The sequence below is a fragment of the Octodon degus genome, unplaced genomic scaffold (genome assembly GCF_000260255.1).
Source record: "Octodon degus isolate 3935 unplaced genomic scaffold, OctDeg1.0 scaffold00144, whole genome shotgun sequence".
Taxonomy (NCBI): Eukaryota; Metazoa; Chordata; class Mammalia; order Rodentia; family Octodontidae; genus Octodon; species Octodon degus.
In genome coordinates this window covers 6,000,327-6,021,674 of record NW_004524720.1, presented here as the reverse complement: position 1 = coordinate 6,021,674, position 21,348 = coordinate 6,000,327, and the positions used below count along the sequence as shown (strand labels likewise).

Here is a 21,348-nt window from a genome sequence, read left to right as displayed (position 1 = left end):
CTGTGGAACTTTGACATGAAACCAGGAGACTGGGTATTGTGACATGTTCTTCTCCTTGACCAAACTAATACTTGAAAGGAACATTTGTTGGAGTGTCAGTTGAATTTTTTGAGAGTGAAACTTATTCATGTCCAGGATATTTTGTAAGACAATGTCATGACGGGCATGAAGGGAAAGAATGGAAGGGATTGAAGGAAAGAGAGTGGTTGTTCAAAGTGAAAATCAGGAAATACATCATGTAGCTGAGTGAGCTTGGGATGTGGTTCCTAGATGACAGCTCTCTTGTCTGTTCATGTGTCTTCTGAGTATATCTCTGTCTTCACCATGGACATGGGAAGTTGAGAGTCAAGGTATAAATTGTGAGCTTTTCTACTGCCATCTGTTTGGCTTTAATTTTAATTTGGTTGGGAATATGATAATAAATTATAGTATTGATGTCTTTTAGAGATTAGACTAGGCACTTTTTAGTATTTTATTCCAGGAACTAATTTTTGTAAATGAATTTGTGTTGATTAGTCATATTCACATGTGAGCATGTATTTGCTAAGTTTAGCTTCTTATGGGAAATTGAGGGTCACTTCAACTGCCAGAAGTAGGATGAAGCTGTAGCAATTTGTTAACCTTAGCTCTCTAGACATTTTGGGTGGAGTAATTCTTTTTGATATTGGTTTCCGAGTGAAATTTCCTCTGAAGGGACAATTCTTCTGTTTTTGGGAATCAGTGGGCTGTGGGCTGTAGAATTCAGAATGAAAGAGAAACATGTTTGTTTCCTGATGGTGCTGCTTTCTTTGTATTTGTCACTTTTAACATATTCAAGGCTTCCAGGAAGACTTGGAGACTGTAGGCTGCACATTGGCTGTGCATTTGGGATGCTGGTAAGTTTTGACTTTGATATGAAAATTGCTGTCCCACCCTACTCTCCAGTTTTGCAAAGGTTGCATTGTTCATTTCCACTCAATAGAAATCATGTTCTAAGAGGATGCTCCTAGGTATTGTTGACAGAAAAGACACTACTCACTATTCTGACAACATTCTGTGTGCACTGGAAAGTTGTGTACATTGTTTCCTTATAGGGAGGATACTGGAGATTGAAGGCCCCAGGGTCTTCATGCTGAGCTACATTCCTTAGCCTTTTTAAAAAATTCTTTTTTCATTTTGAGACATGGTTTTGCCAGGTTGCTAAGTTGTCCAGGCTGGGCTTGAACTTGGGATCTTTAGCCTTCCAGACCTTGAGAGTTACAAGCATGTGTCACTATGCCCAAGATAATGTCTGGTTTTTTTTTTCTCAGATTCATAATTTACTTATTTTTCTTCCTTAGCCCCACCAATGACCTTTTTCACAGTCTGTCATAGAAAAAGTAGGTAAGTTGTTACTTGTGAAGCCTACGGTTTTATTTTTCATTTTACTTTTAAAATCAATATTTTTCCTATTTTATTAGTATGAAGCTTATTTTCCTCTTTTCTCAAAAGAATTTTTCTCTGATGAGGAATGTAGAAATGGAATAACTGAAGATTCTGTAAAGCTCTGATTCCACTGCATTTTTCTGACTGTAGCTTGGCTTGGTTTGAGCTCTCAGTGGAGCTTTGTATTTTTGTAAACCTTGTGAAGCTTCATTTGCTACACCCTGGTGATCTAACCTCTAGAGGTTGGTAGTGAATTGAATAGATGTTTCATTCAGAATTCTAGTCTTCAAGGAAATTCTTTTTAAAGAAAACTTTAAAAAGAGAGGACTTGAGGAAAGCCCTGCTCAGTGTTACATCATTGTACTCTAAGGAAAAATTAGGGCTGGGTTCACATGGTTAAATAATTGCAGGTGTCATTTTCTTTACTTTCAGCATACTGCTGCTGGATTGAGGATAATTCTGTGTGGCCTTTTTGAAATTGAAGCCTACTTTGACAAGTCTTGATTTGTAGCTTGCCTAGGTGAAGGGAGCTCCAAATAATGTGGTAGTATATATATGATTCCTGACAGTTAAACATTGTGTCTGAGCATATCTGAACCAGATATGTCAGCCCTTCACATGAGGAAAGGCCTGCTCAGTGTTACATCATTGCACTGTAAGGAAAATTTCAACTTCAAGGATAATTTCCACTTGATTGATATACAAGTGGAAATTATCCTTGAAGTTGAAGATGTTTACCAGAAGCCTGAAGTTTGAGAGAGTGTGGCCAACTTCTGGTGTGCCCTTAGCACGTAACATAGCATTTGTTAGGAAACTTGTTTTTGTAAAAGAATGACTGGTCATTACAGAGGTGTTTTTCAACACATTGGTTGCAGAACACACAGGGACCTGGGTGGCCTGGCCCTCACATACTTGGATTAAAAACACAGAAAGAAGGGACAATTTAGTGACTGGCAATATACTGTCTGGCTAATGGATTAGAGGAGAACGACAGATAGGCAAATAAGGGATTACAGTAGTGTGAGGGTGGAGGTGAATTAATTAATGGTCAACTTGTAACATTGAGCTGAACTGAATCAGTCTGGTGCTGAGTGTGGAGGTCCCACCTGAGGATTATTGCCAACAGTATAATACAAGAACTTGAGTGGAAGATGTGCTGTTGATTCTCCTGGAGAAGCTTGTTATGCTGGCTTTCCTGATATAAACTCAATTATTTTCATTGTCAAAAAAGCTCAAGTCCTCCCTGTTGCTGAGGATGGCTGTCATTCTCTTTGTGTTGGTCCCTATTTTGATCATCACTTCCTGGCTCTAGTGCAGATCCCTCAGCTTGTTGGCAAAAATCCTTCATCCTGCTGGCACAGACCTTCTAGCTTCCACCACTGGCCATTGGGCCTTGCTGGTATAGATTCTTAATACAGACTTGCATAAGACATTGGCATGGGCTCTTAAGTCTTCAGTGTACTCTTACAGGACATTGTAGTGGGGTCTTCAGCTAGATTTCTTTCTTTTTTTTTTTTAGGATGGATTTTAAAAATCTTTTCTATTAATGTTAATGAGAAAGAAATAGCCATGAGACGGTTTCAAAACAGGTTAGTAGGACAGTTATAATAATTAATACATTGCATATTGTTGTCATCAGCTAGATTATTTGGGTCTCTAGTATGTGGAAAAACCTTCTGTGCTCTTTTGAATGTGCACTTTGGGTGAATATTATACTCCTATAAATTATGTGTACTGTATTAAATCTTTTCCCTTGTAAACCCTGATTATAACTGTTTGAACTTGAAGAATGGATAAAGCCATGATCTGTGCTATGAGTTAGGGGAATGTGGTCAGGGAAAATTTATAGGACAGTGATGACAGGGCAAGAGGAGTTGCATGGGAAGCAGCAGGAGAGGATGCCACAGATGAAAAAAATGTGCTTCAGAAGACTTGGTACATTAGAACATAGGTGTTGCTTTTTAACAGCTTGCTAGTGGCTCAGTCCCCAAGCATATTATTTAATGAACTAAGCTCAGTAAGAGGCTATTTCTTGGAGGAGATTTTATAATGGTAGAAATGCATTAGAAAGTAGACTTTCAAATGTGTATATTTCTGGTGCATATTTTGCATGTGTTGGGGATTCTGGAACATGGAATACAGAATGGAGGTCTTCAGAACTGCAAAAGGAATAGGCTACTTTTTGTTGTTGTTAAGCATAATAAAGTAGCCTGCATGGAATTGCAAAATACTTATTTCAAGGACCAGAGAGATCCTCATTTTATAGGGAAGACAAGAGGGCTGCCAAAAGGAGTTGTTTTGTGGCAACATACCACTAGCTCCTGGCAGTTCTGTTCTGAGCGCAAGCCTCTTGCCATTGGGATCACAACCTTTAACTGCAATACACTACACCTCTTTTTTCAACCAGTTTTCACAGCATGGTTAAATACCCCCAAGAAGAAATTAGTTGATCATATTTTGTGTGTGTGACATTAATCTAAATAAAAAATATCTTTTAGAGAATTGCATTAGTTATGAAATTGTGTAACAAATTGCTACATTTAATATCCTAAAATAATGCCTATTATTTATCAGTTTCTGTGGCTTATAATTCTGGGCTCAGCTGGGGTTGGAGCCTCTGGCTTAGGGTGTCTTTAAAGAGTGCAGTTGAACTGTGGTCTTCTTGGACCTGCATGTGGCCCAAGAAGACTCCTTGTTTCCAGGCTTACAATACTTGACTACTGATTGCAGACACCCATCCCCTGCCACCTTGGCTTCCATACATGGCAACACAGTTTTACCCAGTAAGGTGATCTAGGAGACAGCAGGAGAGGTGCCCAAGATGGAAGGAAACTTGCATCTTTTTTTTTAATAGTATATGTTTGGCTACCTAATAAGTACGTTCATTATGGACAGTTGGTACATGTACATATCATCCTTTTATGTTCTTAAGCTCAGAAATAACATTTCTCTCACTGCTGCTTATTAGAGTCCATACTCAAGGAGATGACACTGTACTGTAGAGTGTATCAAAGGACTTTGATAAAAGCATTAATTCAGCTTCTGTTTTTTTGTGTTATAGAAGGCCATTAAAACAGATAAGCTCACAGGTAGGGAGTGGAGACAAAAATGTTCTTGTGTATGAAGTGTTCTTGTCCATGTAGATCAAAGCAAGAAGACCTAGTTTCATAAAGAATTGGAGGGGGCAGCCTCTGGGAACTGAGATAGCTAACCCATAAGCATATTGATTTTAAGTTCTCTTACTAGTCTTAGTGTTACCCTTTTCTGTGTCTCAAACTTTTCTTTTCTTTAATTCTTTATAAAATAGTTTTCTTTCTTTGTACGTAGTTGAGAATGGCCACCCCAGCATCCTTGGTTCTAGGAATAAAAGAAGATAAAAAATGAGCACCTTTCCTGGTTGGTCTGTTTCTTTTTTGCTATATAGGTAAGTCAGATTAATTTTGTGAAAACTAAAGAAAGTATACAGATTGTACCGTTAGCTAGTTTTGGGTTTGTTCTGGAGTTTCAGCAGTCCACTGGTAGCCATGATTAAAGTAGATTAGTGTATGGTAAATACATCTGTACATTTTTTTTTAGAACTTAAAATTTTATTTTTGTGGTGGTAGGGATGAAAGTCAGGACATTATGCATAATAGGCAGGTAGTCTGCCACTGAGTTATGTCATATTCACACCATGACATCTTAAGATGCGACCTTGTTGGTCTACTTTTAAAAGTTGTGACTGGCAGAGTGGTCTCTGGATATGGCCATGTAATGGATAACTCTGTGGACCACCTGCAGGCCCCACCATGGTGGATGCTGTGTTGTTGGGGGAAACACAGCAGGTGGCATTGGGAGATGCACATGTGGGTGTTGGAAACGTACTTCTGACTATGATGTAATGTAATGTAATCTGCATGTTTTAACAAGGTTTCTGGGTAATGCTTGTTTGGAGAAATCTGCTGCTTAAGCTAGTTATGTGTTACTCACCAAATACTCCACCATTGCTGATTTTTGGTTTGGTAGTAATGCTGCTGTTTACTATAAGGGAAAAAGACTATTGTTGTCCCAGACAGGGATCTCTGAAAGGATGCAGTGAGTATCCCTGGTTCTTACTGCTTCCTGTGATCCATTCCTTTTGATCTGTTCATTTTTATGGCCCTGTTTAGTTCCTGCTGTGGTTAGAACAAAACGGAGGACTGGGGAAAGGGCTCAGTGGCATAAGCACCTGCCTGGCAAGTGCAGAGTCCCAAAGTCTGATCTCTGGTAACAAAAAAAAAAAAAAAAAAAGAATAAAACAGAAACTCCTCTACATGGCTTATAGGCTTTTGTTTTTCAAACTGTACCGTGTAGACCTCCTTTCTTGTGTGAGACTGTAGTCCAGTGGCTTCTCAGTGTTTCTCATTTACTAAGGCAGACCTTATCCTTTTTTTTTTTTTTTTTTTAATTTTAGGGAAGGGTCCACAGGGTGTCCAGGGTTTCACTACTAGATCAGACTCCTAGTGATTCTCATGTTTACGGTCTCCCAAGTGCTGGGATTATAGGCTTGCACCACCACGCCCAGTCTCACAGGCACAGCAGGCCTGGAGATCGAATTTCTGGCCCCTGTGCCTGCTTGCAGGCACTTTAATCTGCAGAGCTATTTGGCCCTCAAGTGTGGTTTTTTTTTTTTTTTTTTTTTAATTTAGGACAGGGTGTTCAGGGTCTCACTGCCTAGCTTGGACTCCTAGTGATCCTCCTTGTTTACAGCCTCCCAAGTGCTGGGATTACAGGCTCCCACTACCACACCCAGTTGCAATCACTGTCTCGGTGCACCCCCAGGGCGGCAGACCCTATCTTGAAGTTGGTACATATTTTTGCTTTTGCCTTCCATGATCTTACTAAAGAGTGTTTTGTGGTTGCCTCCTGGGCCTCCTGTTTAAATTGCCTTTTTGTGTATTTCCATAAAAATATTGTCCAGAGATGGCATCCCATCCCCTGTCTGGTACTGGAGGTTCCTGCCTTAGCCCCAGCATTGGTATCTCTTTCTTATACAAGACTTAGCACCCTCTGACATTGTCATCTGCTTCTTCTTATTTTTTGTTTATTTCTTGTGTAAATATCCCCCCTCCCCCCTTCCTCCTTCCCCCAAGAACTCCATAAGGATGGGAACTGTCTTCTCTGTCAAGAGATTCCTGTCATCCAGGTACTCAGTAAGTAGTTGAATGGACAGATATTTTATCCATTTAACTTCTAGTAACCATTTCCTTGTGTTTTTTTTTACTTTGGCATTTTTACAGAGCAGAAATGAGTTATTTTGTAAAACATTACTCAGTTTGCATTTGTGTAATGTTTCCTCTTGATTGGGTTCATAATTATGCATTTGACAAGAACACCACAGAGATGATACTGCAGGTCAGGGGACACGGGATGTTAGCTTGGATCGCTTAGTTAAGGTATAGTATCTGCTTTTTTCCAGGATGCTGCTGTTTTTTACATTTGTTTTCACTGGTTTTACTTTCCATTGATGATCTTTTTCACTCTTTTTGTGTTTTTTTAGTGGGCATTTTATAGCAAGGAAGAACTCTTTCTCACTGTTCTTTTTTTATTAATAGGGATCATGATTTTTTTGCAAGTACCAATCTTATTTCCTATTCAGATACAGAAATTACCATTTAATTTGTAAAAGTAGTCAATCTTGTGGACTTGGTGCAGTTTATGACTACCCAGCTTGCACAAAAGAGAAGTCAAGGTCAAGGCCTGAATGATTTCACTTACAAGAAACGGTGAACCATTTTGCTTATATAGACAGAGAAGACTACCACAGAGGAACCAACTTCCTGTAATCCCTGTCTAGCACACCAGGAAGAAAGACACGGAAACAAAGAGTCTGAAGACTGTCTTAGGATACTCTGCTCAGCCAAAGCTAGGTTGCATCAAGGGGCTTTATGTTTTAGAGCTTTGTTTGGAACTATGGGAAGAACACTCAGCCTCATCTTCCACAATCCAGAAGGCAATGAGGATCTGTCTCCTGACAGGGAGACAGAAGATAAGTGGAATATGACCTTGTAGAAGCTTCTTAATTTTTGTGTTCTGGGGGTACCTTATGCTGCCTGGCCTTCAAGACAGAAAGCTATGGGTTGGTCACTCAGCCTAAGGCGCTTGTTTAGGCAAGTAGAGGTTGCAGGGCACTGTGGATTTGCATGTGACTGGTATCTCCATATATAAACCCTTCTGTCACCTCTTATTCCCTTTTCCCAGCTCCTCAGCTCTCCACTTTTCTGTAATTGTTACTGAATTCAGTTTTCTTTGAGGCCTATCTGTCTTACCCTTTATAGCTAACCCATCCATAGGTAGTATTGTGTTTGAGAGTTCTAGTTCATGCTGCCTTATATAATAGAGAGCCACTAAGCTTCTGCAAACCTCACCTCAATGTTCATAGATGGGTATGTCTGTTAATTCTCTGAAAAATTTATTGACCATGGACTGAGGACCAGGACATTATATTAAGTATGTAGGTATTACGAAGATATATGAGACATGGCCTTTGCTTTCTAGGTCATTAAGTTCTAATTGTTAGTGTAAGAAACATTATGTACATTATCATTTAAGGGAAAGTGCCATTACTACTGTGTTGTACAAAAATAGCTGCTTTACAAAATAAACCCAAAAGAACATGTCATAAGACATCAGTGTTGTAAGACTTTTTTTTTTAGCATGGGTGTTCATGGAAAAAATACAGAAATATAGAAAAGGTTTCTGGCAAGAGCATGGCACCAAGAGAGGCCCAAGTATGAAAAAGTGCAGGACCTACTTGGGCCATGACAAGTGAAGTCACTTTACTGAAGAAAATAGGGAGGTGTCTATGTGGTGTAGGGTACTAGGTGTCCAAAGAGGGAGTGTGAGGTTTTGGATTGTAGGCTTATCTGCTTAAAGTGGTCTCAGGATATTGGATATAGTGGAATGAGATGAAAATGGTAAAAAAAAAGCCACTGAGATCAGTTGTACCACTTTAGGGAGAGAGTTTGAATAGGGAATTGTAGATGGGTATGTTAGTCAGAGCAAGAGCTGTGGAAAAGTTTTTGAGTTGCCCACCGGCCTGACACAGTAGGTATGAAGCCATTGTTAAAAGAATCCAGTACAGCAGTGGTATTAATTGTGTGCCTGAAGATACAGGGAAATAGAAAATACAGGGAAAGCTAGTATTCAGAATTGACTTGGAGTTTTTGAAATGTGCCTGGGTGAATGCTTTTTTAGTGGATAGAAATTGATAATTGGGGAAGAAGGACTGGTTTTGAAAAGGGAGATGTTAGAAATTTTGGGTTCAGACAGATTTGGTTTATACAATCTTTCTCAATATTAAGGGAAAACAAGTGTTTCCAAATATTCTAATATATTCCTGTTAATATAATATTTTGCTTCTAATTCCAATAATGCAAAGAGATTTGAATGTTCTGATCCCCAACTTGATATCAGAAAAGTGAAGGAAAAATACAGATTTATAGTCAATTTAATTGATGAGAATGTGTTCTTACAGTGACTCTTTGTTTAGGGCCCCTTTGTTTCTCATGTGATTCCAGTCTTTAGCCCTTTCACCAGGTACTCACCGTCCATCCGAACACGAGGAAGCACAGCGGAAACTCAGCTACTCAGATTTAACTTGTTTCTTTTTATTTCTTTCAGTTGTTTCAAGCCAGCATTGGTTTATTTTAGATCAACACCAGTAACAGAAAGTTAGCTGAATTTTATTTCATTTGTCCCATTCTGATCAGCAGGCACGTTTTACAATTAGTTTAAAATAATGTTATGTGTTTAATATAAAAAGTCTTGTGGCAGAGGGGCAAATCTACCATTTGGATGCTCTTTGAGTTTATAAAACAGTATAAAATATTGTGGTGACATCTTTCTTAAGAGATCTCAATTCAGCTTTAATAGGAACATTACTAGCATTAGTATGTTTATTAGACATTTCATTTATATGAATATTTTCATAATTTATTTTTTCAACTATTTTATTTAAAAAATAGTTTTTTTGTAGTTTGACTAGTAACTTACAATTATTGCAGTTTTAAAAGCCACCTTTGTTTAAAAATCAGATACTTACTAAAGCGAAGATGGCATAAATCTCAACTTGGGAAATGGTTCTCAGTGAGAACTGAGTCTGTCAAAATATAGAAATTTTCCATTGCGAGTTCTAGTGTTGGCTTAAATCTAAGACTGCTATGTATACATTTTCGAAACACTGGATAGGATATATTTAATTATCAGTAGACGTAAGCAAATATATTTTGCATCATTGTTAGACTTTGGACATTAGGACTTTGGAAAGTGGAAAATTACAAATGCAAGTGAGAGATTTCTGTCACTAGGTTTTATATGTGTTAATCAGTCCTATCTCAAATGTCCCTAGTAGTATTTATTGAGCTGGTGAGTTTTATGGGGTGTAAATAAGATAGGTTATCTTTCTTGGAGGACTTTGATTATCTTCACTGTAGGACATTTGAAGTTGAAAGTAAGAGCAACATTTTTTTTTTTTTTTTAATTTTGAGGCAGGGTCTCTCTCTGTCCTTGAAGCCACTATCAGCCTACTCTGGCCTCAAACTCATGGCAGTTTTCCTGCCTCAGCCTCCTGAGAGCTGGGATTACAGACATGTGCTACCATGTCCAGCTATAAATTTGATACTCAGTTCCAGTAGAGTGTGTGTGTGTGTGTGTGTGTGTATACAGATGCAAACATTTAAATGTATGTTTATGTTTAACTTGTCTTTATGATAAGACTTGCTTTTCATCTTTTAAAAAGTGGTTTTTAAAAAATTTTTTTCTGACACTTTTGTATCTGATGGTCAAAACCTAGATCCATTTCTTCTATTTTGTTTTCCAAATTCAAAATGAGAAGAAATTTTTGCCTCCTACCACCAAATGAAAATAGGTTGAATGTCAAAAATACTACAGAAGAACAAATAATCAGCCAAAAATATCTCTTCTTTTATGTTAATATTAAATGCTACTGATTTGATCACCTATTGCAAATTGAGATTTTTGTTGTCATTAGCTTCCTTGAGTTGTAAATAACTTCTTTTACCTCTGTTAATCTTTATATGCTTACAAATGGCCAGTTAAGTATAGTATTAGGTAAAATGGAAGTTCTTCGAAGTCTAAAATCTTTAGCTACTAATGTGGTATGAATGTTAATTTCTTGGTTTTGAAAAACGCTATGGCTTTGTAAAGTCTGTAAACTATAGTTAGCCAAGTGAAGATATAGTTTTCTGATTTTTTTCTGTAATCTGAAAATTATTTTAAAAAATAAGTTAAAATGATTCGGTTTCATTGTCAGCTACAAAATTATTAGTGTATTGTCAAGAGAGAAGTGGTTTGTATGTTGCCAGGAGCAGACAGAGATCCTCTTAAATTCTCTTACATTTAGAGGGTTCTTTGTTCATTATCATTTACCTAAAGAATTGAGAGTTGATGTATTTGTCTTATGAGGATGAAGACACTATTACTGTTAGGTAGTGTGGGTTGTTCTTTCTCTTTATTAGAACATAGGAATCAATTTTTATGTCTGAATGTACTCTCAAATTGAAGTGGCTCTCTACAAGTATTAGAGAACTTCAGTTCTGCTTGTTACACATTTTTTAAATGAGATGATGGTGATCCCTTTTCCCTTTACAGAATAGGAATTATTTTATTCTAAGATTGTTATCTGTATATGATCTTGTATGTGTAAGTTGAATGATCAAGGTTTTTAATAACTCATGTGTAGCTAAACTGAGGAAATAACATTTCATTTTTTAAAAGAAATAACATTTACAAAATGAGTTGGCCCTGGATTTATTTGCAAGAAACAGTGCAGATCTTTGTTGCAGTGGTTTCATTATTAGGCTAAATCTAACACTTCTGGACTTCAGCTTCAGAGGATGTCACTTTGATGCACACTGTGTTTGTGTTTATTGTAAATGCCTACTAATATCTATATTAACAGATAAAACAGTTTATGATATGTTGTCATTTGTTATCCCTGGGTGTATATTATACCTTGGAATGGATACCAACCTGGAATCAACGACTGTTCCTCCTTTGTTCATTAGTTACATCCCAATTTACCACCTCCCCACTTGCCCTAGGGCAACATTCTCTACTGGAGTTTTCTGGGAAGATGAAAGTGTGCCATGTCTGTGCATCGTGGCAGTCATAAGCCACATTTAGCTGTTGAGAGTTGAAATAAGCTAGTGTGACCAAATAGTTCTAATCTTGCATTTTAATTTCAAAGAATATATTTAGATAGCCATGTATGGGTAGTGGCTCCCGTTGTAGACAGCACAAATCAAGAGCTGTTATTGCTAGTTCCTCATGTGATGTTCCTTGAATGCCAGTGCAGGTATGAGAGAGGGGGATGGACATAGATGTTTATAGGGCAGTGGAGGTACCTAATATTCTAATACAAAATTTCCGTTAGCAGTGTTCTTTCCCCCACCTTCAGGTACTAAGGATTTTTTTTTTTTTTCCTTTGAAACTGGGGATTGAACTCATGCCCTTGCACTTGCTAGACAAGTACTTATTTTACTGAGCCATCTCTCCGGCCCCTCAGGCACAAAGGATTGAACCTAGTGGTGCTTCTATCACTGAATTACCTCCCCAGCCCTTTTAACTTATTTTGGGACAAGGTCTTTCTGAGTTGCTTAGGATGGCCTTGAACTAGAATTCTTCCTATCTCAGCCTCTTGAGAAGCTGGAATTATAGGAGTATGCCACCACTTCCAGCTTAAAATGGTTTTAATTAACTTGTTATGTAAATGACATTACCATGTTGACTTTTTGCTTTTGGGGGCTAATTTTTAAGTCTTTATTTTATGGTGGGAGTCATACCATGCCATCTTGAACTCCTGGCCTCCTAGACTGATCTGCCTCTGCCGGACAAGTAGCTGAGACTATATAAGTGTATGCCATTGCATCCAGCTAAAACCTTTTTTTTCCTGTTGTTTCTGAAAAATGGTCTCCCTATATACCTCAAGCTGGCCTGAAACTTGTGATCATCCTGCTCAGCCTCCGTGTTTTAGGACTATAGCTATATACCCCACATCCAGCAAATTTAATTTTTCTTAACAGATCCTTCCATGGCAAAAAATACACTTCTGTCTTGTTTGTTGTTTTGTCTTTTTACACACTTGGGATTGAACCCAGGGTCTTGAGCATGCTTGGTGTGCAGTCTACCATTAAGCTACAGCCTCTGCCAAATCATTACAAATGATTGTGTAGTATTTTATTTTATGATATTCTATTGTTTACTTATCTAACCTACTTTCCCAAGAGTTTATATTTTAAAATTTTGAGAAAACTGATCAAGAGTGTGTATTTTGAAGGTATATCTTTTCTTTGTTTCTTATAATTTGTGGATTAGAATTGCCAAGTCAAAGGGTAGGTGTAAGTTTAGGACTTTTGTTTAACCCATACTGGCAGTGTGCTTCTGACTGTCAACTTTTCCAGGCTGTTCCCATTTTCCCCTCTAAACTAGCATTTAGAGAATGGAGGTAGTACTAAGATAGCATCTTGCTAGTTACAGGTGTTTTGTCTATTCTTTTAGTACTCAGGACAAAAATAAGTGGCTGAATGTGGTATATTTGATACTAGGCTTTCTCAAGGTGACTGGGGTTGAGGCCTCTTTGGGAGGTTTTTTGGAAATTGTAGCACTAGTCTCTGCCTGTAGCTGGTACCACGCTGCCTGTAGCACATGTTGCTGAGCAGAGAGTTGCAGTTATAAATGGGACTATAAATCCAGTTAAAGGTGTCTTCTCATGAACTGCACAGGAGCTCCAGGGCTGTTGTCTGTCTGGCTCGAAGGCCCCTTGAGTACAGTGACGTGTCTTCCTGAGGCTACACTTATCTGCCAGGGTTAGCTGTCTGTGGTCTGGGCTTCCACTTTGGTGCTGAAAATAGTGTTTATTTTAAATTTGGCCCAAAAGACCTTTTTTTTTCTTTAACACTTTTGATAGTATGTTCTTATTTTTACCATAAAGAAACACTGTTTTTGGAGATATGTATTGAATCTTGGTATTCCATAAATATATACAATTCTGATGTAACCAGTTACAATAAACTAGAAAAAAAGAAATTAAGAATACTTTCAGAGTTTTTTAGAAAGCGATCTCAACTGCATATGGCCCTGGCCTGCCATCAGGCACACTGAGCTAGCAACTGAGTCTGGGCATGCCTATAATCCATTGTTTATGCCATTGTTTTTGCCACTTTCTAAAGCAGTTCGGGAAGTCTTCTTTCATGAGTGTCTTTATGGGGTGTGGTTAGAAATACAGTGAATGGGGCTAGGGTGATAGCTCAGTGGTCTAAGCACCTGCATGGCAAGCCCAAGGATCTGGGTTCGATCCAGTACCGCATGCCATGTCAGCGCTGGGGAGGCTGAAAGCAGGAGGATTGCTGAAAGTCTAAGCTGCGTAGTGAGACCCTGTACCAAGTACATTAGAGAGAGAGAGAGAGAGAGAGAGAGAGAGAGAAAGAGAGAGAGAGCGAGCTCAAGTTCAGAGGGCCCATGAAAAGAAGTGGCCTGAGTTTTTTAAAAAGTTATTTTAAAATGTCAGTGGAAATAGCCCTCTACCAAAATGTTAATCTGGGGAGGTGCATGGCTGGCTACTGGCAAGGAGATAGAGTTGATGGCAAGAAGGTTTTCTTTTAGTAAGTAATGGATATGTATAAAATGTAGGACTTTATATAAGTATGGGAATATACTTGCTTATCAGAGAATAAAGTTTATGTTAGAAATAGGACCTGGGTTTGATCCCCAGTTCTGTATGCCATGTCAGCCCTAGAACCCTGGGCTCCCATTGCTGGCCACCGAAACTTGGCGCAGTAGTGCATGCCTGTAATCCATTGGAAAGGCAGGCTCAGAAGACCATTATGGTGTGTCTTTATCCCATTAAACAATTTCTGGCTTTTTCACCAAGCTTAAATGACTATGAAAGGTAAACATGTTTAATCAATTTAGGACATTGAGGCATCCTAGCAATGAAACTAAAAGAGATATTCACAGGAGAGAACTTCTAGAACAGCTTCACAAAGTGACCAGAAATGTTTGTTATTCAAGATGTTGGAAACAAGTGGATAGTTCATTGAGCACTGTTGGGTGCCTGGCACTATACATAGTATGTGTAGTGTCCTGAGTATTGCAGAACCATGGGGAAGTGAGAGACCCTGGGCTTAGCTGGACGGAGGGGTCAGGGCTTGGAGCCAAGGTGGTTTTGTCTGTGTGTTGGAGAGGGTACTGCAAATGAAACTGAGGGCACTCTACCACTAACCTACATCCCCTAAGTTCATTTTTGTTGTTTTGAGACAGGGTCTGGCTAAACTGCCCAGCTGGCTTGGAACTTGTGATTCATCTGCCTCAACCTCCCTAATAACTGCGATACACACTGGCTCCATGTGCCATTTTTGTTGAGAAGGGCTGGCAGGAGGAGTATTCTGGACACTAGAGTGTCAGGAAGGAGGCTGACCTCTTGAGTCTGTGGATAGGCAGCCCTCTGTCAGCATGGTCTCATGCTCACGAGATGGTAACTAGGTAGCATGTGGTAGGGGTCAGTTACTGTTTCTGAACTGGAAGCAAGTGTTTTACCCAACAGTTAACCTTGACTGTTCAGAGTTTCACAGAGGTGAGAAGAGAAGACAGCAGAATTTGGCTGTAGCTATGTACAAGGGGACTGGGAATTTGACCTCTGTACTTAAGGCGGGAAGGTAGATAGATTTCTTTTACCTTTACAGTGGTGTGATTAAATTGGAATTTTAAGGGTATGCATTCGATACTAATGCGAAAGGTGTATTGTTGTTGAAGGTTAAAAACAAGGACAGTAGAGTTTCTTTCTGGATACTTCACAGTGCTACTGGCTAACCTTATGCTTAAAATTACCACTGAAAGACAGGATGATCCTGGGATGCAGGGAAGCCCAGGGATCTAACTTGGAGTCTGTCTTTTAGAGTAGCATTCCTGCTTCACCAAGTGCAGTGAGAATGATAACAACATCTACTTCAGGGCTGGTGAGATAGCTCAGCAGACTAAATGCCTGCTTAGGCAAGTACTGGGACCAGGGTTTGATCCCTGGCACCACATGCCTTGCCAGCCTGGTCACAGAGACTGGATGTGGTTTTGCATGCCTATAATCCCAGCACTGGGGAGGCTGAACATAGGAAGATCTGTATGAGTCAGAGCTTCATAGTGAGACCTTGTACCAAATACATTGAGAGAGAGAGAGAGAGAGAGAGAGAGAGAGAGAGAGAGAGAGAGAAAGAGAGATTTTGAGAGATTGAGAGATTCATACTTTTTAGGCCTTAGGGTTTTCAGGATCCTTTTAGACAAAGCAGATATTTCCCTGTGTTGAATATGCCCTGCACAACTCTAGGGTGATTCCATTGACATGATAATACATATTTGTATATTTGTCATTATAGTCCCTGAAGGACTTGAAGGGAAAAGACCTGCCTCATAAAATTATTAGAGGATAAAATAATACGATAAAATGTTTGTTACAAAGTGAGTTGCAGCAAATATTAGCTATTAATATTGTTAGGTAAAGGTCATTTCTTGTGAGATAACAGAAATAGGGTAGTTTCTTGGATATTATAGAATGCAACAAACACTTTAAAACTTGGAGCAGTTGTATATCTGGAATGTACACATGGAAAAAGGCTGGCTTTCCAGACGTGGACTCCAATGTAGGAGGCACAGTTGTCAGAGATTTTTTTCTCTTCTCTTGAGCCTATCAAGCGCAGGTGGGCAGGCTTATCAGTGTGGGCTTGTTCCTGTGTACTACTTCTTAAGAGAGCTTCTCAGGCCTTCAGTTTGGAAATAATTTCCTAAACCGGGAAAAGGCATGTCTGAATAGCTCAGCTAGAGGACTTAATTTAACCACACCTGTATTCAGGGCTCCTCTAATTTTGCCCATTCTCCCTAGTAACAGGATTCAGAGATCAATCACATGCATATTTTTTTCCATATCCTTTAAAAATCTCTGGAGTGTGAAGGCTGTTTTCAGGGGTTGGCTAATAAGAGAAGTATTAGAAGCAGAATAAAATGACTAGGGGAGTGATTTAGGAAACTAGAACGCAAGCAAATGTAGACTCAGGAATTGATTACAGATGAGGCTATGGAGATGTCTTGCCTGGAAGTCATTACAACAAAGAGCACTGTTTATTTGAGGAGTCAGCTCTGTAATGGGAAAACCTGGCAGAAATCTGGAGACAAGCATAATGTTTATTCAGCCTTAGGTTGTGTGACCTTGGGTGAGTCTTAACATTTTTGGAGTGTCAGGTTGCATCCTCATGTTTAGTATTTTTTTTTTTTTCACATCTTTTGTTTTTCAGTTGCAGAAAAAGCTGTGCTACTAAAGCATAATAATCATGTCTTTCTAGTTTGCAAGAAAAAAAGGAGACAAATTTTCAGTTGAATCGATAAGCTTTTCTTGTAAGCTGAGTTTTTGATTCTTACATTGTTTCATCTAGTTTGTCCATTAGGTTTTGATTTCCTCCTTGTCTCTGTCCCTTAGGTCTGCTTCGGGCAAGTTAGAAGTTTTGGGAAACACTTTGCTGCTTGCCTTGTCTTCTTTTTTCCCATTCTGTTTTGTTCATTTGTTTGTTCCTTTGTTTTTCTGCTGAGGGCTAAGGATCAATTAGAATAGAAGGACTTTGCTGTTAACACGAAAATGTTTTTAGTGTCTGCTTTCCAGTGAAGAGATCTTGACTTTGTACTTAATAATTTATTACCTCTTTGTCCTGTTCAGTTTAATAGAATCTGATCCAGTCATGATTTTTGCAAGGAGAGATTCCCTACCAGTTATAACATCAACAGATCCAGACATGCATCAATTGAATATGTTAGAACTTATTTTAAAAATTTCACCTTTTTACCAGTACCCCTTGTGGACTGTATTGTAATGCTACAAATAGACTGGAATGTATGAGGGGAAAGAAAGGGAGTAAATCAGTAAAAAGAGAGGGAGAAAAGACACATTATGAGGTGAAAACAGGAGATCAGATTGTTGAAGTTACTTTTATAGTTTGAGTAAAGGAATAGTATTGAGGGAGCTTGAGGGAATATATGTGAGAGCTAGAGGAGGAGTGGTGGTGTGGTGAGAATCAAAAGGAGCTATGAGATTGTCAGAACTTGTTCATTTGTTGGTGCTTTACATTTGGATCTTCTACGCACAATTTTGGTGAGGGTTAGCCTTGACAGGCCCGTGGAAGGTACTGTGTCTTACTCTCCTTTGCAGCAAGCACACCTCTTGTTTGTATGCTAGATGGAAAGGGGAAAGGGAGGGAGGGAACAAATAAGGTGATTTGAAAGAGAGAACAAAAGGGGAAAAGAAAGACAAAAAGAAGGAAAAGATAAAACAAAAAGAATAAACCTCACACAGTTGGAAAAGTACAAAAAGAGAGCATCACCACAGCCCCATTTTTATTGTAGTCTGAGTTTAATTGCAGGTCTCCTCTGTGGTTTGCTTAATTGTGCCTGTGAGGAAGGTTTGTAGATCTGGATTACTCTGGGCTTTCCTCCCAGTTGCATGCAGTGCCTTTGGCATTGCTAACTGTAGGCCTTTTCTGTGGCCCAAGATCTGACCACTTTAGTTAATTTGGGGAGTGGAGGGTGCGGTGTAATTGATGTGGTTCTCTGTAGATTTTTGCCAGAGCCTTTTTGCTCCTGCTCCAATCTTAGAGGGCAAATCACATGGCCACCTTTGTGTTTTCCCTTTACCATCCTGCCACGTACCATGTCCCTGGATACTGTCTGACCCAGGCACCACTCTCTGCTTGCCATCCTTTTTTGGTCACTGTCCTTGTAATGTGTGAACTTGGTGAAACCTCAGGCCTCTCTGCCTGCATCTGTCTCTGATAGTGTCTTTTGGGTGTCTTTGAGTATGCCTAGCAGTATGCTGGCAGCTAGCATACAGGATGTCCCATAGACACAACAGTCCTGGTGTATGGCAAAGGAATGTGCAAAGAAATATTTCTGTGTGGGTCTGACCCCTTATTTCCCCAGTGCCCTGCTGCTTTCAGGTGTTTCTTGCTTGGGCAGTGGATGGACCAGTTTTCTCAGTGTTCATATTTGGGTTCCATTCAGTTTCTAAATTACCAAGGTTCTGCAGTGTTTTCCCATACACTGTTCTCAAGCTTTCAGTTTCTCTAATGCCCTGGTTTGCAAATATGTATCTCCTTTGCTATATTGCTGGTGGGGAGATTACAGTGATTGGGGGCCTATTTCATCAGCCAGGTCTCCACTGAAGTACGTGTACTCTCCATGAGGGAAACTGATTCTTGCCCAGGATGGTGTGTATCCTGAACCTAGGATATAAGCGGTGCTGTGGCCATGGAGCAGTCTGACTCTTCTTTCTGTGGCTCCTATAATTTTCTTATGCTCCTCTGTTATTTTTTGTCTGTATCTGCTCTATAGTCATTAAGTATGGTTTTCATTGTGAACACCATCTCTGCAGTTATATGGGAAATTATTTCTTATTTGATTTTTTTCCCTAGTGCCTCATTCATTTTTTTCATTGTTACCACTTCAGATGCCAGGTACAGGTGGCTTTCAAATTGTTGTACTTCATTGCCCCCTGGGTTTACCTTTGACAAACTGAATGTCTGGGGTTATATCTCATGTAAGTGTCTTCTCATTTTCTTTTTTTAAAGCTTAATTCCTGGGATAATGCTTGTAAGTTGTGTACGGTGAGTTGCTTTATTGCTGATATTTAAGAACTCTTAGGAAATGACCACTTCTCTGGGGTATCTTCCAAGCATAGCTAGTTTTGAGTCTGTTACAAGATCCTACCTCTTTAGTTTGTTGAGGATGAGAAGTTGCTGTTGGCCAAGTCCCTGGTTCTTTGGTGCTGTGCCATAATATTTTCCGTGACCCTTAATCTTAGTCTCACAGGAAGAACGGATGTTTAGAACAGTTACATCACTTGACTATAATGGTACCATCAGCATTGACAATAGCATCAAACACAGTCTGGAAAATGATAAGCCAAGCTAATCATTAATTTGCCACCTTCAACCATATAAACTAGATTTGTGGTTGAATAACAAAATTTGAAATAAACCGGAAATTGTATGTAGTATACAAGTCCTTAATATGTCAGTTTTGCCCTCGTACAAGTTTATCATGGGTTAGGGAAAAAATAGAGAGGTAGAAGAAGAGGAAGATGTTAGAAGTAAGGCTGGAGGACAAAGGGGATCATACTAACTTTGGAAAATTGGTCTAGAAGACTGGAGGGAAAGAGAAGGAAGAGATAGAAAGAACAGAATAGCATCACAACCACAAAGAGACTGGAAACCATGAGAGTTCACTTCCTGGTTTGTGCTGTCACTTGTAGATTTGACCTGTGTTGATTTATCTCAGCAAGCCAGTAGTATCTTTTTGTTTATTTACTTACAGTGCTTAGGATCAACCTCAGGACTTTGTGTTTGCGGGGCAGGCATTCATGCCACTGTGCTTTATCCCTGGCCTCAGTCGTAGCTTTTTGGCCGGGTAGTAGATAATCTCAGCATGCGTGCACCTACTGGGTGAGACTAATTTAGCCTACAGTGGTCAGCACAGCTTCAGCAGGCCTGGGCCCAGCTGTGAGCATCTAGATGGAGCCCATAGCTGCTCTGAGTTCTGAGCTCAGCAGGCTTCCATCCAAGATGGCCCCCAGCCAATTGCTGTCTAACACAGGACTACTGAGCCCTCAGCACTCACTGCCAGCTAGTGCAGTCCTTCATGTCCACTGCTCTTCTTCATTGCTGTGTTTCTTTGTGGAGGCCTTTGGGGTTGCCAGCTGTCACTGTGTGTCCACAGGTTTGAACTGCTACTCTCCAGCAGTGAGTTCTGTCTTAGGGAGAAAGCACCACTGGCTACCTTCTTGTTCGCTGATGTTTCTCTCTTCACACTCTGTGGGCTTCAGGTCACACTTCAGGTACTTCCTAGGTCCAGAGGATGCACTTCTTTCTCTCTCATCTTCTTCAGAGGCTCATTCTATGCTGCTCACTACTCCCCCAATCTTGATGCTCCTGGCTCTTCTTTGTAAGCCTCCCCACCCCATGATATTGGACTTTGGTCCCATTATTTTTTCTTCTATATTCAGTCCTATAATCTCACTTTCTCTGTTGTTGCTGCCTCAGAATCCCTGTTTTCATCTTGTGATTGTGTCGGATTTTCTCTGCCTTGGTGCTGCTACCTATGTAGTTTTCATCATTTTTACCTCCCAGGTTTTCTAGCATTCTCCCTGTGGACAACCTACTCCTTCAGGTCACTAGATAACAGAGACTATGACAGAGCCACTTCACATCTATGAAGGAGTAGATGGACCTGAGCATCAACCCCAGATTGAAAGGCTCTGAGACAAAGGCCCTGAGGTCCTTCTCCTGGATTTAGCTGCCAGTTCTTTGTGGCTGAGCTAGCTAGCACTGGCCTCATTCTACCATAACCCTCATTGACTTTTTTGTCACATGACTGTGTGTTCTAAATCCAAAAATAATAGACCCTTGCTTTGAGCACATTTAACCCATCATTCTTGCCACTTTCTGAAGCAGTTCTGGAGTTTTGTGTCTTTATGACATGTAGTCAAAAATACAGTGACTGCTACTGCCGAGTGCCGTCCAGTGGAAAAATTCAACCTTAAAAGAACATTAACGTTACATTGTGCACTAGTCCACCTTATGTACTAGATCTGGTGCTGTACAACTTTTGGCTCTTCTGCAAAGTCAAAATGACCACAAGCAGTGTTACATCTGGAGGTGCATGCCACTGGTCTATAGCCAATGAGTATCATAAACTGAGCATCAGTGATGATTTTTATTTTTTTAATTTTTAAAATTTTATTAATTAATTAATTTGTGTGTGTGTGTGTGTGTGGCCAACTCAGCCCACCAGGGGGTGGGGCTGGCTGGCATGTGGTGCTGGGGGATTGAACCGCTGTCCCTGTGCTTTGCTAAGCTTGTTCTAAGTAGGTGCTTTAGA

The 21,348-nt window shown here is 39.6% G+C and overlaps 1 protein-coding gene across 3 annotated transcripts in view; it reads left to right on the top strand.

The window, feature by feature from the left end:
- The window catches only part of Ccny (cyclin Y), a 156,441-nt gene that overhangs the window by 20,628 nt on the left and 114,465 nt on the right, over positions 1-21,348 (top strand). Inside the window, exon 1 of one of the 3 annotated variants that reach the window (XM_023701923.1) lies at positions 1,342-1,362. The exons of the other annotated variants lie outside the window; for them this stretch is intronic. The gene's annotated coding sequence lies outside the window, so the exon portion shown is untranslated. Of the gene's footprint in view, positions 1-1,341; positions 1,363-21,348 lie in introns of those variants that run through there. 3 annotated transcript variants of the gene reach the window in all.